Source organism: Somniosus microcephalus, unplaced genomic scaffold (genome assembly GCF_052327205.1).
Source record: "Somniosus microcephalus isolate GS21.2 unplaced genomic scaffold, FLI_Smic_1.0 unresolved_chr1, whole genome shotgun sequence".
Taxonomy (NCBI): domain Eukaryota; kingdom Metazoa; phylum Chordata; class Chondrichthyes; order Squaliformes; family Somniosidae; genus Somniosus; species Somniosus microcephalus.
In genome coordinates this window covers 174163628-174183330 of record NW_028225179.1, presented here as the reverse complement: position 1 = coordinate 174183330, position 19703 = coordinate 174163628, and the positions used below count along the sequence as shown (strand labels likewise).

Below are 19703 nucleotides of genomic sequence, written 5' to 3'. Positions count from 1 at the left end.
ACTCCCCGGAGCTTTTAAAGCTCTTCCCACAGTCAGAACATTTAAAGGGCCTCTCGTCAGTGTGAACTCGCTGATGTGTCAGCAGGTTGGATGAGTGACTGAATCCCTTCCCACACACGGAGCAAGTGAACGGTCTCTCCCCAGTGTGAACTCGCCGATGTGCCAGCAGGTTGGATGAATCAGTGAATCCCTTCCCACACACAGAGCAGCTGAACGGCCTCTCCCCAGTGTGTAGGTGTTGGTGTAGCTTGAGGTCCCCGGACCTTTTAAAACTCTTCCCACACTCAGAACATTTAAAGGGTCTCTCGTTAGTGTGAACTCGCTGGTGCCCCTTCAGCTCCCCGGAGCTTTTAAAGCTCTTCCCACAGTCAGAACATTTAAAGGGTCTCTCGTCACTGTGAACTCGCTGATGTAGCAGCAGTTGGGATGAATCAGTGAATCCCTTCCCACACACGGAGCAGGTGAACGGCGTCTCCCCAGTGTGAACTCGCTGATGTACCAGCAGGTGGGATGAATTAGTGAATCCCTTACCACACACGGAGCAGGTGAACGGCCTCTCCCCAGTGTGTAGGAGCCAGTGTCCCTTCAGCTGCTGGGGGCTTTTAAAGCTCTTCCCACAGTCAGAACATTTAAAGGGTCTCTCGTCAGTGTGAATAAGTTGGTGTTGCTTTAGTTCCCCGGGGCTTTTAAAGCTCTTCCCACAGTTAGGACACTGAAATGGTCTCCCATCAGTGTGAACTCCCTGGTGTCCCTTCAGTTCCCTGGGGCTTTTAAAGCTCTTCCCACAGTCAGAACATTGAAATGGTCTCTCCTCAGTGTGAACTCGCTGGTGTGTTTGCAGGTGGGATGAACAAACAAATCCCTTTCCACACACGGAGCAGGTGAACAGACTGTCCCTGGTGTGACTGCCCCGTTGAACTTTCAATGCAGACGGGGAACTGAAGCCCTTCCCGCTGTCCCCACCTTTACCCGGTTTCTCCCTGGTGTGACGGTGCACGTGTCTCACCAGGTCAGGCGATCGGCTGAATCCGCGTCCACACACCGAACACGTGTGTGGTTTGTCTGCGTTGCGATCCCTGCTCTCTCCTTCCATGTGCAAAGGCCGATGATATTCAGGTCCTGATGAATCCAGCGACTCTGTCAGATCTTGACGTGATGTTTGGTCTGAGCTTCCCGCCTGTAACTGCTCCACTTCTATAATCCTGTAAATTGAGATCAGAAAAGGATCAGAGGCAAACTGTTGTTTAATTTTCCCCTTTCCGAACCTAGGGGCAGTGAAGCTGATTTTCAGGCCCCAGCTGTTGCACAGGTTGTTGAAAGGATCAGCAGTAATGGCGGCTGTAATACCCACAAGGCCCCGGCTCTGCAGAAAGTGCTCTGTTGACTCTGAGTCCCGCGCATGTGCTCATGGCCCCGCACTCTCCCTCCTGCTCTACAGTCGCCCGTCCCGATCGGTCCACAACACGCATGCTCAGCACACAAAACCCCACGGTTGGAACATCGGGCGTGCATGTGGAGCCGCAACATCTGGTACGCGTGAGCGGCTCAGGTGGGGGCGAGTCGGTGTTTCGCCTCAGCCGCCAGGGAGGTGCGCATGCGCAGGACGACCCAACATTCTTCCCGTCAGCAATCACTCCCTCGTTTCTTTAATAAAAACAGAAAATGCTGGAAATACTCAACAGGTCAGGCAGCATCTGTGGAGAGAGAAACAGAGTTAACGTTTCAGGTCGATGACCATTCGTCAGAACTGCTTGCTCTTTAGTGTCAGCCAGTGGCTCAGTGGGTAGCACTCTCGCCTCTGAGTCAGAAAGTTGTGGGTTCATAGTCCCACTCCAGAGACTTAAGCACAAAAATCCAGGCTGACACTGCAGTGCAGTGCTGAGGGAGTGCGGCACTGTCGGAGGTGCCGTCTTTCGGATGGGATGTTAAATTGAGGCCCTGTTTGCTCTCTCAGGTGGATGTAAAAGATCCCATGGCATTATTTCAGGAAAGAAAGACTTGCATTTATATAGTGCCACCAGATATCCTAAAGTGCTTTACAGCCAATGAAGTACTACAATGAAGTAGTCACTGTTGTAATGTGGGAAAGAGCAGGGGAATTATCCCCAGTGTCCGAGCCAATGTTTATCCCTCAATCAACATAAAAAAATGATAGATTATCTGGTCATTATCACATTGCTGTCTGTGGGAGCTTGCTGTGCGCTAACTGACTGCCGCATTTCCTACATTACAACAGTGACTACACTTCAAAAGTACTTCATTGGCTGTAAAGTACTTTGGGACATCCGGTGGTGGTGAAAGGCGCTATATAAATGCAAGTCTTTCTTTCTTCACTGGTCTCACCAGCGACCTCTTCTGGCGGTTGGTTGATTGACAGACGAGAGCCCGCGCATGCGCACTCGGAGCGGCGGTTTGGGCCGACTCCGGCAGAGTGACCCCTCCTGGTCACAAAGGGCAATGACCGCGCATGCCCAGAGGAGACCAACCCCCCTCCCCCACTCGGAGCTGCGCCTGCGCACTCGGATCCTGCCGGACGGAGTCGGCGCAGGGCCATTCCGGGGAAAGGCCTTGGTGTCGGGTCCAGAGTTGCGATCGGTGACGCAAAGTGAGTTTTCTCCGCTCCGATTGGGTGGAGAATGGCGCGGGGTGGATCGGGAGAGAATCGAGAGAAATAGAAAAACCTGAGAGTCTGCGAGGCCCCGGACCAAGCGGCGGCACTTGGACGGTGCCCGTGATCTCCTCGGGGACACGTCACCCGGGCCCGCCGCCTGATTGACGGCAGCTTCCGACCAATAGGGAGCGAGCAAGCCGGCGGCGGGTCCTCCAACCAATCGGGGAGCCCGAGGGGCGGGACTAGCGCCGGCTGATTGTCTGATCCGCAGGGCAGCGAGTTTCTCCAGTCCCTTGTTCAGGGCCCGGGGCCAGGGGAGGCTGTGGGCCTTTATTCCCCGCATTGGACACAAGGCTCTTTATCTCAGGCATAGGGTGACGTCGCACTGAAACTTTCCACCCTCCTTTACAAAGATGGCTCTTTGTCTCAGGCATAGGGTGACGTCGCACTGAAACGTTCCGCCCTCCTTTACAAAGATGGCTCTTTGTCTCAGGCATAGGGTGACGTCGCACTGAAACTTTCCACCCTCCTTTACAAAGATGGCTCTTTATCTCAGGCACAGGGTGACGTCGCACTGAAACTTTCTGCTCTCCTTTACAAAGATGGCTGCCGTTAACCTGGGCCTGTAAGGGGAAGAAATCCCCACAATTGCAAACACAGGATCTTCAGCTTATTATTGGGGGCTTGCCTCCTGCATGAGTTGTTTATGAAGCCTCCCCACCCACCTACCATTACTCCTTCCGTCGCGATTTTTACCCACTGCACCATCGCGCTCCCGGCTTCAGCTCCTCTCCATCTCCAGTAACGCACTGCGCATGCTCAATATACCGGCCCCTCCCGCGCCTGCGCGCTGGGCCCTTGTAGTCTGGGTGCGGCACGTGGTCCACCGCGGGGAATGCTGGGTAAAAGACCAGATTAGTGAATGGAACATGATTTACTGTGATCAGATTGAGGACTGAACCATGTTCATTCTAGTAGTCATGTTTTGTTTCTGCTGATCTTAATAACTCCTGTATCTGCACTGGAGATTAATATTCTGTTTAAATAGTGAATAAATAAAGCTCGAGGAACAGCACCTCATCTTTCAATTAGGCACTTTACAGCCTTCTGGACTCAACATTGAGTTCAACAATTTCAGACTTTGACCCTTACTCCCATTTTTCATGCTGTATGATTTTGCCATCCCCATTTGCAACATTTTCCAAGACTCGGTTTCACAGCCACATCTCTTTCCTCAGCAACTGTCTCCGGTTCCAACTTATTCCACGTGGATTCCAACTGAACTTCCACCCTTCGTGTTTCAGATCCACCCAGGATAACTTTCCTGCCTCTTACCTTAGTAATATCTGTTACATCTCCAGCTTTTTCCAGTTCTGATGAAGGGTCCCAGACCTGAAACGTTAACTCTGTTTCTCTCTCCATGGATCCTGCCTGGCCTGCTGAGTATTTCCAGCATTTTCTGTTGTTATTTCAGTGAATAAATAAGCTTTGTTTCAAACACAGTGTGTCAAATATTTGATTTCTCCATGATAAGAGAAGATGAATTGATGTTCTGCTCCAGACTGTTTAATTTTTGGGCCTTTTCTTACTCTAGATTATTTCCGTTCTCATCTCGTTCGCCTTCTACCACATCAAACCACAAGCCTGCTCCGTTTACATAGAAACATAGAAGATAGGAGCAGGAGTAGGCCATTCGGCCCCTCGAGCCTGCTCCGCCATTCAATGAGATCATGGCTGATCATCCAAATTCAGTACCCGGTCCCTGCCTTCTCCCCATATCCATTGATACCTTTAGCTCTAAGAAATATATCTAACTCCTTCTTGAATATATTTAAAGACTTGGCCTCAACCGCCTTCTGTGGTAGAGAATTCCACAGGTTCACCACTCTCTGGGTGAAGAAATTCTTCCTCATCTCTGTCCTAAATGGCTTACCCCTTATCCTTAGACTATGACCCCTGGTTCTGGACTCTCCGACCATCAGGAACATTCTACCTGCATCTAATTTGTCCAGACCTGTCAGAATTTTATAAGTTTCGATGAGATCCCCCCTCATTCTTCTAAACTCCAGCGAGTATAAGCCCAATCGACCCAATCTCTCCTCATACGTCATTCCTGCCATCCCAGGGATCAGCCTTGTGAATCTTCACTGAACTCCTTCCATGGTAAGAACATCCTTCCTCAGATAAGGCGACCAAAACTGCACACAGTACTCAAGGTGTGGTCTCACCAAGGCCCTGTACAACTGCAGCAGGACATCCTTGCTCCTGTACTCAAACCCTTTTGCTATGAAGGCCAACATACCATTTGCCTTCTTCACCGCCTGCTACACCTGCATGCTTACCTTCAGCGACTGGTGCACAAGGACACCCAGGTCTCGTTGCACTTCCCCTTCTCCCAATCTATTGCCATTCAGATAATAATCTGCCTTTCTGTTTTTGACACCAAAGTGGATAACCTCGCATTTATCCACGTTATATTGCATCTGCCACGCTTCTGCCCAATCACCCAACCTCTGGGATCTCAGAAAACACCATGAATATACAACTGGCGGATTTGACTGCTGTTTTACAATCATAATTCTCCATTTGTGTGTGTGCCCGTGCATTATAACTATCAATCAGCAGCCTTTCCTTTCCCCACTGTGGAAATGTAAAAGTGATTGTTAATTCAGTACCAGTTTGAGTCTTTGTAAAATTCAGTACTTTGCTGTTTCACTAACGCTGCCACTAGTGCAATAAACACACAAAAGCAACAAAGGGGCAAGGAGAATGTATGAGAAATGATTAGTGGTAACATAATAGGGAACACTAATGCCTTTTATAAACATATAAAGCGTGAAAGAATAGTCCAAGGAAAGGTGGGGCCGATTACTGACCAAAAAGGCAATCATCTTGTGGAAGCAGAGGACATGGCTGAGGTACTAAATTAACACTTTGGCTCCGTATTCACTAAAGGAGAGGATGCTGCCAATCGTACAGTAAAGGAGGAGGTGGTAGAGAAATTGGACAGGATATAAATCGATTCGGACGATGTACTAAAACGGTCGACAGGGCTCAAAGTAGAAATGTCACCCGCTCTGCCACAATCTTCCAATCCTTAGATATGGGAAAGGTGCCAGAGGACGGGAGGGCTGCAAACGTTACTTCCCTGTTCAAAAAAGGAGAGCGCGATGAACCAAATAACTACAGGCGACTCAGCTTAACATCGGTGTTATTTCCGAAACACAATTAACCGTCACTTGGAAGAACATGGGTTTATTAGCGACAGACAAAATGGATTTTATTTAAAGGCAAATCTAACCTGGCTGACTTGAATGAGCCAATGGATGAAATAGGAGAGGGTTGATGAAGGTAGTGCAGTTGATGTTCTGTTTCTGGACTTTCAGAAGGCCTTTGATAAAGTACCTCATAATAGACTGGTGAACAAAATTGGAGCCAATGATATTAAAGGAGCAGTGGCAGCGTGGATACTAAATTGGTGAAGGGACAGAAAACAGACAGTAGTTGTGAACCGATATTGTTCACACTGGAGGGAAGTTTACAGTGTCCCCAGGGGGCGGGATTAGGACCACTGCTCTTTGATTTATTTCAGTGACATGGACTTAGGTATACAGGGCATAGTTTAAAAGTTTGTCGATGACACGAATCTCGGAAAAGTCGTAAACCGTGAGGAGGACAGCAGAAGACTTCAGGAGGAAATAGAGACACTGGTGAAATGGGCAGACACATGGCCGGTGAAGTTTAATGCAGAGAAGTGTGAAATGCTGCATTTTGGAAGGAAGAATGAGGCGATGCAATTTAAACCAACTGGTACAATTTAAAGGGGTTGCAGGAACAGTAAAACTTGGGGGTACAGATACAGAAATCTTTGACGGTGGCAGGACAGGACGATAAGGCTTTTAGAAACGTATATGGGAGCATTGGCTTTATAAAAAGAGGCACAGGAACATCGGAACAGGAGTAGGCCACTCATTCACTCCAGCTTGTTCCTCCATTCAATTCGATCATCGCTGAGCTGTATCTTAACTCCACCTCCCCGCCTTGGTTCCATATCCCTAAATACCATTGCCTAATACAAATCTATCAATCACAGTTTCTCATTTTCAATTGACCGAACCTCAACAGCTTCTTGAGGGCGAGTGTTCTAGATTTCCACTACACTGTGTCTGAAGAAATGCTTTGTAACATCACCCCTGAACGGCCTCGCTCTGCGGTTAAGGTTACGTGGACCCCTCGTTCTCTCTGCCCATCCACAGTTCCTAACTTCTAACATCACCCCTGAACGGCCTCGCTCTGCGGTTAAGGTTACGTGGACCCCTCGTTCTCTCTGCCCATCCACAGTTCCTAACTTCTAACATCACCCCTGAACGGCCTCGCTCTGCGGTTAAGGTTACGTAGACTCCTAGTTCTCTCTGCCCATCCACAGTTCCTAACTTCTAACATCACCCCTGAACGGCCTCGCTCTGCGGTTAAGGTTACGTAGACTCCTAGTTCTCTCTGCCCATCCACAGTTCCTAACTTCTAACATCACCCCTGAACGGCCTCGCTCTGCGGTTAAGGTTACGTGGACCCCTCGTTCTCTCTGCCCATCCACAGTTCCTAACTTCTAACATCACCCCTGAACGGCCTCGCTCTGCGGTTAAGGTTACGTGGACCCCTCGTTCTCTCTGCCCATCCACAGTTCCTAACTTCCAACATCACCCCTGAACGGCCTCGCTCTGCGGTTAAGGTTACGTGGACCCCTCGTTCTCTCTGCCCATCCACAGTTCCTAACTTCTAACATCACCCCTGAACGGCCGAGCTCTGCGGTTAAGGTTACGTGGACCCCTCGTTCTCTCTGCCCATCCACAGTTCCTAACTTCCAACATCACCCCTGAACGGCCTCGCTCTGCGGTTAAGGTTACGTGGACCCCTAGTTCTCTCTGCCCATCCACAGTTCCTAACTTCTAACATCACCCCTGAACGGCCTCGCTCTGCGGTTAAGGTTACGTGGACCCCTCGTTCTCTCTGCCCATCCACAGTTCCTAACTTCTAACATCACCCCTGAACGGCCTCGCTCTGCGGTTAAGGTTACGTGGACCCCTAGTTCTCTCTGCCCATCCACAGTTCCTAACTTCTAACATCACCCCTGAACGGCCTCGCTCTGTGGTTAAGGTTACGTGGACCCCTAGTTCTCTCTGCTCATCCACAGTTCCTAACTTCTAACATCACCCCTGAACGGCCTCGCTCTGCGGTTAAGGTTACGTGGACCCCTCGTTCTCTCTGCCCATCCACAGTTCCTAACTTCTAACATCACCCCTGAACGGCCTCGCTCTGTGGTTAAGGTTACGTGGACCCCTCGTTCTCTCTGCCCATCCACAGTTCCTAACTTCTAACATCACCCCTGAACGGCCGAGCTCTGCGGTTAAGGTGACGTGGACCCCTCGTTCTCTCTGCCCATCCACAGTTCCTAACTTCTAACATCACCCCTGAACGGCCTCGCTCTGTGGTTAAGGTTACGTGGACCCCTAGTTCTCTCTGCCCATCCACAGTTCCTAACTTCTAACATCACCCCTGAACGGCCTCGCTCTGTGGTTAAGGTTACGTGGACCCCTCGTTCTCTCTGCCCATCCACAGTTCCTAACTTCTAACATCACCCCTGAACGGCCTCGCTCTGCGGTTAAGGTTACGTGGACCTCTCGTTCTCTCTGCCCATCCACAGTTCCTAACTTCTAACATCACCCCTGAACGGCCTCGCTCTGCGGTTAAGGTTACGTGGACCCCTCGTTCTCTCTGCCCATCCACAGTTCCTAACTTCTAACATCACCCCTGAACAGCCTCGCTCTGCGGTTAAGGTTACGTGGACCCCTCGTTCTCTCTGCCCATCCACAGTTCCTAACTTCTAACATCACCCCTGAACGGCCTCGCTCTGCGGTTAAGGTTACGTGGACCCCTCGTTCTCTCTGCCCATCCACAGTTCCTAACATCTAACATCACCCCTGAACGGCCTCGCTCTGCGGTTAAGGTTACGTGGACCCCGAGTTCTCTCTGCCCATCCAGTTCCTAACTTCTAACATCACCCCTGAACGGCCTCGCTCTGCGGTTAAGGTTACGTGGACCCCTCGTTCTCTCTGCCCATCCACAGTTCCTAACTTCTAACATCACCCCTGAACGGCCTCGCTCTGCGGTTAAGGTTACGTGGACCCCTAGTTCTCTCTGCCCATCCACAGTTCCTAACTTCTAACATCACCCCTGAACGGCCTCGCTCTGCGGTTAAGGTTACGTGGACCCCTCGTTCTCTCTGCCCATCCACAGTTCCTAACTTCTAACATCACCCCTGAACGGCCTCGCTCTGCGGTTAAGGTTACGTGGACCCCTCGTTCTCTCTGCCCATCCACAGTTCCTAACTTCTAACATCACCCCTGAACGGCCTCGCTCTGTGGTTAAGGTTATGTGGACCCCTCGTTCTCTCTGCCCATCCACAGTTCCTAACTTCTAACATCACCCCTGAACGGCCTCGCTCTGCGGTTAAGGTTACGTGGACCCCTCGTTCTCTCTGCCCATCCACAGTTCCTAACTTCTAACATCACCCCTGAACGGCCGAGCTCTGCGGTTAAGGTTACGTGGACCCCTCGTTCTCTCTGCCCATCCACAGTTCCTAACTTCTAACATCACCCCTGAACGGCCTCGCTCTGCGGTTAAGGTTACGTGGACCCCTCGTTCTCTCTGCCCATCCACAGTTCCTAACTTCTAACATCACCCCTGAACAGCCTCGCTCTGCGGTTAAGGTTACGTGGACCCCTAGTTCTCTCTGCCCATCCACAGTTCCTAACTTCTAACATCACCCCTGAACGGCCTCGCTCTGCGGTTAAGGTTACGTGGACCCCTCGTTCTCTCTGCCCATCCACAGTTCCTAACTTCTAACATCACCCCTGAACGGCCTCGCTCTGCGGTTAAGGTTACGTGGACCCCTAGTTCTCTCTGCCCATCCACAGTTCCTAACTTCTAACATCACCCCTGAACGGCCTCGCTCTGTGGTTAAGGTTACGTGGACCCCTCGTTCTCTCTGCCCATCCACAGTTCCTAACTTCTAACATCACCCCTGAACGGCCTCGCTCTGCAGTTAAGGTTACGTGGACCCCTCGTTCTCTCTGCCCATCCACAGTTCCTAACTTCTAACATCACCCCTGAACGGCCTTGCTCTGCGGTTAAGGTTACGTGGACCCCTAGTTCTCTCTGCTCATCCACAGTTCCTAACTTCTAACATCACCCCTGAACGGCCTCACTCTGTGGTTAAGGTTACGTGGACCCCTCGTTCTCTCTGCCCATCCACAGTTCCTAACTTCTAACATCACCCCTGAACGGCCTCGCTCTGCGGTTAAGGTTACGTGGACCCCTCGTTCTCTCTGCCCATCCACAGTTCCTAACTTCTAACATCACCCCTGAACGGCCTCGCTCTGCGGTTAAGGTTACGTGGACCCCTCGTTCTCTCTGCCCATCCACAGTTCCTAACTTCTAACCATTTAGAACATTCTCTGATCGATCCTTTTTAGGTCCAACGTGAATGAGCTCATTTCTTTCTGAAGTGAGGGGAGTGCGACAAACTCGCTCAATCCACTCCAGGAGGGTGGGTTCTCCGGCGTTCTGAATGTTATTTAATATTGGTGTCACGAGTCTAACGCCCTCGAACGTCTATGTGGACACGGTGTCAAGATGCAATGAGAGTGGGAGGAGGCTCCCGTGGAGTATAAACACAGCATAGACCACTAGAGCCGAATGGACTGTTTCTCTGCTGCAGTTTCGATGTAAATCTAATCTGCCCCGAACTGTCACAAACTCCAATCTCTGTGACTGTGACCATGGTGTGTAACCCTTCCTTGTCCATCATTCACCTTCCCACAGCATTCGATATAGTCTCATCTGGCATTCTTTTCCATGTCATGGCCTCCACTGTCCATCCCATAAAACTGATCCTCGTGTGCTTCCTGTCCTAGCTCCCTGATCGCAGATCGCAAATCTCCAGCAATGGGTTAACTTTTGTCTTCCTATCAACACCTATATTGTAGGCCAATATTGAACCGATGATGCTGCTTCTGGTGCCTAGTAACCGATTACTGTAGCGCCGGAGGCAGATTGGATTGTTTCAATATCTGCTTCTTGGGATTTGCTGGTGGATTGAAATCGCGGTGCCAAGATCGCCTCATCAGGCACCTCCATTGACAAGGCGAGGCTGCATCATAGACCCATAATATGATACAGCACAGGTCATTCAGCCCATCAGGCACCTCCATTGACTGGGCGAGGCTGCATCATAGACCCATAATATGATACAGCACAGAAGGTCATTCAGCCCATCAGGCACCTCCATTGACTGGGCGAGGCTGCATCATAGACCCATAATATGATACAGCACAGGAGGTCATTCAGCCCATCAGGCACCTCCATTGACTGGGCGAGGCTGCATCATAGACCCATAATATGATACAGCACAGAAGGAGGTCATTCAGCCCATCACACCGGTGCTGACTCTTTGGAAGAGCGATCCCATTATTACCACTGTCCCTCTCTTTCCCCATAGCCCTGTAAATGTTTTCCCTTCAAGTATTTATCCAATTCCCTTTTCAATGTTACAACAGAATCTGCTTCCTCCACCCTTTCGGGCAATGCATTCCAGATCTCACTAACTCGCTGTGTAACACAATGTTACCTCACCACCCTTTCGGACAATGCATTCCAGATCTCACTAACTCGCTGTGTAACACAATGTTACCTCACCACCCTTTCGGACAATGCATTCCAGATCACACTAACTCGCTGTGTAACACAATGTTACCTCACCGCCCTTTCGGACAATGCATTCCAGATCTCACTAACTCGCTGTGTAACACAATGTTACCTCACCACCCTTTCGGGCAATGCATTCCAGATCTCACTAACTCGCTGTGTAACACAATGTTACCTCACCACCCTTTCGGGCAATGCATTCCAGATCTCACTAACTCGCTGTGTAACACAATGTTACCTCACCACCCTTTCGGGCAATGCATTCCAGATCTCACTAACCCGCTGTGTAACACAATGTTACCACACCACCCTTTCGGACAATGCATTCCAGATCACACTAACCCGCTGTGTAACACAATGTTACCTCACCACCCTTTCGGACAATGCATTCCAGCTCACACTAACTCGCTGTGTAACACAATGTTACCTCACCACCCTTTCGGGCAATGCATTCCAGATCTCACTAACTCGCTGTGTAACACAATGTTACCTCACCACCCTTTCGGACAATACATTCCAGATCACACTAACTCGCTGTGTAACACAATGTTACCTCACCACCCTTTCGGACAATACATTCCAGATCTCACTAACTCGCTGTGTAACACAATGTTACCTCACCACCCTTTCGGACAATGCATTCCAGATCTCACTAACTCGCTGTGTAACACAATGTTACCTCACCACCCTTTCGGGCAATGCATTCCAGATCTCACTAACTCGCTGTGTAACACAATGTTACCTCACCACCCTTTCGGACAATGCATTCCAGATCACACTAACTCGCTGTGTAACACAATGTTACCTCACCACCCTTTCGGACAATGCATTCCAGATCACACTAACTCGCTGTGTAACACAATGTTACCTCACCACCCTTTCGGACAATGCATTCCAGATCTCACTAACTCGCTGTGTAACACAATGTTACCTCACCACCCTTTCAGACAATGCATTCCAGATCTCACTAACTCGCTGTGTAACACAATGTTACCTCACCACCCTTTCGGACAATGCATTCCAGATCACACTAACTCGCTGTGTAACACAATGTTACCTCACCACCCTTTCAGACAATGCATTCCAGATCACACTAACTCGCTGTGTAACACAATGTTACCTCACCACCCTTTCGGACAATGCATTCCAGATCACACTAACTCGCTGTGTAACACAATGTTACCTCACCACCCTTTCGGACAATGCATTCCAGAGCACACTAACTCGCTGTGTAACACAATGTTACCTCACCACCCTCTCGGACAATGCATTCCAGATCTCACTAACTCGCTGTGTAACACAATGTTACCTCACCACCCTTTCGGACAATGCATTCCAGATCTCACTAACTCGCTGTGTAACACAATGTTTCCTCACCACCCTTTCGGACAATACATTCCAGATCACACTAACTCACTGTGTAACACAATGTTAACTCACCACCCTTTCGGACAATGCATTCCAGATCACACTAACTCGCTGTGTAACACAATGTTACCTCACCACCCTTTCGGACAATGCATTCCAGATCACACTAACTCGCTGTGTAACACAATGTTACCTCACCACCCTTTCGGGCAATGCATTCCAGATCACACTAACTCGCTGTGTACCACAATGTTACCTCACCACCCTTTCGTACAATGCATTCCAGATCACACTAACTCGCTGTGTAAGACAATGTTACCTCACCACCCTTTCGGGCAATGCATTCCAGATCACACTAACTCGCTGTGTACCACAATGTTACCTCACCACCCTTTCGGACAATGCATTCCAGATCTCACTAACTCACTGTGTAACACAATGTTACCTCACCACCCTTTCGGACAATGCATTCCAGATCTCACTAACTCGCTGTGTAACACAATGTTACCTCACCACCCTCTCGGGCAATGCATTCCAGATCTCACTAACTCGCTGTGTAACACAATGTTACCTCACCACCCTTTCGTACAATGCATTCCAGATCACACTAACTCGCTGTGTAAGACAATGTTACCTCACCACCCTTTCGGGCAATGCATTCCAGATCTCACTAACTCGCTGTGTAACACAATGTTACCTCACCACCCTTTCGGACAATGCATTCCAGATCACACTAACTCGCTGTGTAACACAATGTTACCTCACCACCCTTTCGGACAATGCATTCCAGATCACACTAACTCGCTGTGTAACACAATGTTACCTCACCACCCTTTCGGACAATGCATTCCAGATCACACTAACTCGCTGTGTAACACAATGTTACCTCACCACCCTTTCGGACAATGCATTCCAGATCACACTAACTCGCTGTGTAACACAATGTTACCTCACCACCCTTTCGGACAATGCATTCCAGATCACACTAACTCGCTGTGTAACACAATGTTACCTCACCACCCTTTCGGGCAATGCATTCCAGATCTCACTAACTCGCTGTGTAACACAATGTTACCTCACCACCCTTTCGGACAATGCATTCCAGATCACACTAACTCACTGTGTAACACAATGTTACCTCACCACCCTCTCGGACAATACATTCCAGATCTCACTAACTCACTGTGTAACACAATGTTACCTCACCACCCTTTCGGACAATGCATTCCAGATCACACTAACTCGCTGTGTAACACAATGTTACCTCACCACCCTTTCGGACAATGCATTCCAGATCTCACTAACTCGCTGTGTAACACAATGTTACCTCACCACCCTCTCGGGCAATGCATTCCAGATCACACTAACTCGCTGTGTAACACAATGTTACCTCACCACCCTTTCGGACAATGCATTCCAGATCACACTAACTCGCTGTGTAACACAATGTTACCTCACCACCCTTTCGGACAATGCATTCCAGATCTCACAAACTCGCTGTGTAACACAATGTTACCTCACCACCCTTTCGGACAATGCATTCCAGATCTCACTAACTCGCTGTGTAACACAATGTTACCTCACCACCCTTTCGGACAATGCATTCCAGATCACACTAACTCGCTGTGTAACACAATGTTACCTCACCACCCTTTCGGGCAATGCATTCCAGATCTCACTAACTCGCTGTGTAACACAATGTTACCTCACCACCCTTTCGGACAATGCATTCCAGATCACACTAACTCGCTGTGTAACACAATGTTACCTCACCACCCTTTCGGACAATGCATTCCAGATCTCACTAACTCGCTGTGTAACACAATGTTACCTCACCACTCTTTCGGACAATGCATTCCAGATCACACTAACTCGCTGTGTAACACAATGTTACCTCACCACCCTTTCGGACAATGCATTCCAGATCACACTAACTCGCTGTGTAACACAATGTTACCTCACCACCCTTTCGGGCAATGCATTCCAGATCTCACTAACTCACTGTGTAACACAATGTTACCTCACCACCCTTTCGGACAATGCATTCCAGATCTCACTAACTCGCTGTGTAACACAATGTTACCTCACCACCCTTTCGGACAATGCATTCCAGATCACACTAACTCGCTGTGTAACACAATGTTTCCTCACCACCCTTTCGGGCAATGCATTCCAGATCTCACTAACTCGCTGTGTAACACAATGTTACCTCACCACCCTTTCGGGCAATGCATTCCAGATCACACTAACTCGCTGTGTAACACAATGTTACCTCACCACCCTTTCGGACAATGCATTCCAGATCTCACTAACTCGCTGTGTAACACAATGTTACCTCACCACCCTTTCGGGCAATGCATTCCAGATCACACTAACTCGCTGTGTAACACAATGTTACCTCACCACCCTTTCGGGCAATGCATTCCAGATCTCACTAACTCGCTGTGTAACACAATGTTACCTCACCACCCTTTCGGGCAATGCATTCCAGATCACACTAACTCGCTGTGTAACACAATGTTACCTCACCACCCTTTCGGACAATGCATTCCCGATCACACTAACTCGCTGTGTAACACAATGTTACCTCACCACCCTTTCGGACAATGCATTCCAGATCACACTAACTCGCTGTGTAACACAATGTTACCTCACCACCCTTTCGGACAATGCATTCCAGATCACACTAACTCGCTGTGTAACACAATGTTACCTCACCACCCTTTCGGGCAATGCATTCCAGATCTCACTAACTCACTGTGTAACACAATGTTACCTCACCACCCTTTCGGACAATGCATTCCAGATCACACTAACTCACTGTGTAACACAATGTTACCTCACCACCCTTTCGGACAATGCATTCCAGATCACACTAACTCGCTGTGTAACACAATGTTACCTCACCACCCTTTCGGACAATGCATTCCAGATCTCACTAACTCGCTGTGTAACACAATGTTACCTCACCACCCTTTCGGACAATGCATTCCAGATCACACTAACTCGCTGTGTAACACAATGTTACCTCACCACCCTTTCGGACAATGCATTCCCGATCACACTAACTCGCTGTGTAACACAATGTTACCTCACCACCCTTTCGGACAATGCATTCCAGATCACACTAACTCGCTGTGTAACACAATGTTACCTCACCACCCTTTCGGGCAATGCATTCCAGATCTCACTAACTCGCTGTGTAACACAATGTTACCTCACCACCCTTTCGGACAATGCATTCCAGATCTCACTAACTCGCTGTGTAACACAATGTTACCTCACCACCCTTTCGGGCAATGCATTCCAGATCACACTAACTCGCTGTGTAACACAATGTTACCTCACCACCCTTTCGGGCAATGCATTCCAGATCTCACTAACTCGCTGTGTAACACAATGTTACCTCACCACCCTTTCGGACAATGCATTCCAGATCACACTAACTCGCTGTGTAACACAATGTTACATCACCACCCTTTCGGGCAATGCATTCCAGATCACACTAACTCACTGTGTAACACAATGTTACCTCACCACCCTTTCGGACAATGCATTCCAGATCACACTAACTCACTGTGTAACACAATGTTACCTCACCACCCTTTCGGACAATGCATTCCAGATCACACTAACTCGCTGTGTAACACAATGTTACCTCACCACCCTTTCGGACAATGCATTCCAGATCACACTAACTCGCTGTGTAACACAATGTTACCTCACCACCCTTTCGGGCAATGCATTCCAGATCTCACTAACTCGCTGTGTAACACAATGTTACCTCACCACCCTTTCGGGCAATGCATTCCAGATCACACTAACTCGCTGTGTAACACAATGTTACCTCACCACCCTTTCGGACAATGCATTCCAGATCTCACTAACTCGCTGTGTAACACAATGTTACCTCACCACCCTTTCGGACAATGCATTCCAGATCACACTAACTCGCTGTGTAACACAATGTTACCTCACCACCCTTTCGGACAATGCATTCCAGATCTCACTAACTCGCTGTGTAACACAATGTTACCTCACCACCCTTTCGGACAATGCATTCCAGATCTCACTAACTCGCTGTGTAACACAATGTTACCTCACCACCCTTTCGGACAATGCATTCCAGATCACACTAACTCACTGTGTAACACAATGTTACCTCACCACCCTTTCGGACAATGCATTCCAGATCACACTAACTCGCTGTGTAACACAATGTTACCTCACCACCCTTTCGGACAATGCATTCCAGATCACACTAACTCGCTGTGTAACACAATGTTACCTCACCACCCTTTCGGGCAATGCATTCCAGATCTCACTAACTCGCTGTGTAACACAATGTTACCTCACCACCCTTTCGGACAATGCATTCCAGATCACACTAACTCGCTGTGTAACACAATGTTACCTCACCACCCTTTCGGGCAATGCATTCCAGATCACACTAACTCGCTGTGTAACACAATGTTACCTCACCACCCTTTCGGGCAATGCATTCCAGATCTCACTAACTCGCTGTGTAACACAATGTTACCTCACCACCCTTTCGGGCAATGCATTCCAGATCTCACTAACTCGCTGTGTAACACAATGTTACCTCACCACCCTTTCGGGCAATGCATTCCAGATCACACTAACTCGCTGTGTAACACAATGTTACCTCACCACCCTTTCGGACAATGCATTCCAGATCTCACTAACTCGCTGTGTAACACAATGTTACCTCACCACCCTTTCGGACAATGCATTCCAGATCTCACTAACTCGCTGTGTAACACAATGTTACCTCACCACCCTTTCGGGCAATGCATTCCAGATCTCACTAACTCGCTGTGTAACACAATGTTACCTCACCACCCTTTCGGACAATGCATTCCAGATCTCACTAACTCGCTGTGTAACACAATGTTACCTCACCACCCTTTCGGACAATGCATTCCAGATCTCACTAACTCGCTGTGTAACACAATGTTACCTCACCACCCTTTCGGACAATGCATTCCAGATCACACTAACTCGCTGTGTAACACAATGTTACCTCACCGCCCTTTCGGACAATGCATTCCAGATCACACTAACTCGCTGTGTAACACAATGTTACCTCACCACCCTTTCGGACAATGCATTCCAGATCACACTAACTCGCTGTGTAACACAATGTTACCTCACCACCCTTTCGGACAATGCATTCCAGATCACACTAACTCGCTGTGTAACACAATGTTACCTCACCACCCTTTCGGACAATGCATTCCAGATCACACTAACTCGCTGTGTAACACAATGTTACCTCACCACCCTTTCGGGCAATGCATTCCAGATCTCACTAACTCGCTGTGTAACACAATGTTACCTCACCACCCTTTCGGACAATACATTCCAGATCTCACTAACTCGCTGTGTAACACAATGTTACCTCACCACCCTTTCGGACAATGCATTCCAGATCTCACTAACTCGCTGTGTAACACAATGTTACCTCACCACCCTTTCGGACAATGCATTCCAGATCACACTAACTCGCTGTGTAACACAATGTTACCTCACCACCCTTTCGGACAATGCATTCCAGATCTCACTAACTCGCTGTGTAACACAAGGTTACCTCACCGCCCTTTCGGACAATGCATTCCAGATCACACTAACTCGCTGTGTAACACAATGTTACCTCACCACCCTTTCGGGCAATGCATTCCAGATCACACTAACTCGCTGTGTAACACAATGTTACCTCACCACCCTTTCGGACAATGCATTCCAGATCACACTAACTCGCTGTGTAACACAATGTTACCTCACCACCCTTTCGGGCAATGCATTCCAGATCACACTAACTCGCTGTGTAACACAATGTTACCTCACCACCCTTTCGGACAATGCATTCCAGATCTCACTAACTCGCTGTGTAACAAAACGTTACCTCACCACCCTTTCGGACAATGCATTCCAGATCACACTAACTCACTGTGTAACACAATGTTACCTCACCACCCTTTCGGGCAATGCATTCCAGATCACACTAACTCGCTGTGTAACACAATGTTACCTCACCACCGTTTCGGACAATGCATTCCAGATCTCACTAACTCACTGTGTAACACAATGTTACCTCACCACCCTTTCGGACAATGCATTCCAGATCTCACTAACTCGCTGTGTAACACAATGTTACCTCACCACCCTTTCGGGCAATGCATTCCAGATCTCACTAACTCGCTGTGTAATACAATGTTACCTCACCACCCTTTCGGGCAATGCATTCCAGATCTCACTAACTCGCTGTGTAACACAATGTTACCTCACCGCCCTTTCGGACAATGCATTCCAGATCACACTAACTCGCTGTGTAACACAATGTTACCTCACCGCCCTTTCGGGCAATGCATTCCAGATCACACTAACTCGCTGTGTAACACAATGTTACCTCACCACCCTTTCGGGCAATGCATTCCAGATCTCACTAACTCGCTGTGTAACACAATGTTACCTCACCACCCTTTCGGACAATGCATTCCAGATCTCACTAACTCGCTGTGTAACACAATGTTACCTCACCACCCTTTCGGACAATGCATTCCAGATCACACTAACTCGCTGTGTAACACAATGTTACCTCACCACCCTTTCGGACAATGCATTCCAGATCTCACTAACTCGCTGTGTAACACAATGTTACCTCACCACCCTTTCGGACAATGCATTCCAGATCTCACTAACTCGCTGTGTAACACAATGTTACCTCACCACCCTTTCGGGCAATGCATTCCAGATCACACTAACTCGCTGTGTAACACAATGTTACCTCACCACCCTTTCGGACAATGCATTCCAGATCACACTAACTCGCTGTGTAACACAATGTTACCTCACCACCCTTTCGGGCAATGCATTCCAGATCACACTAACTCGCTGTGTAACACAATGTTACCTCACCACCCTCTCGGACAATGCATTC

The 19703-nt window shown here is 48.7% G+C and overlaps 1 long non-coding RNA gene across 1 annotated transcript in view; it reads right to left on the bottom strand.

The window, feature by feature from the left end:
- Positions 1-797: 797 nt before the first annotated feature.
- LOC147096592 (uncharacterized) overlaps positions 798-19703 on the bottom strand; it is a 39096-nt gene continuing 20190 nt past the window's right edge. The window contains exon 4 of the long non-coding RNA XR_015074945.1: positions 798-1202. This is a non-coding gene — a long non-coding RNA (uncharacterized LOC147096592). The remainder of the gene's footprint in view (positions 1203-19703) is intronic.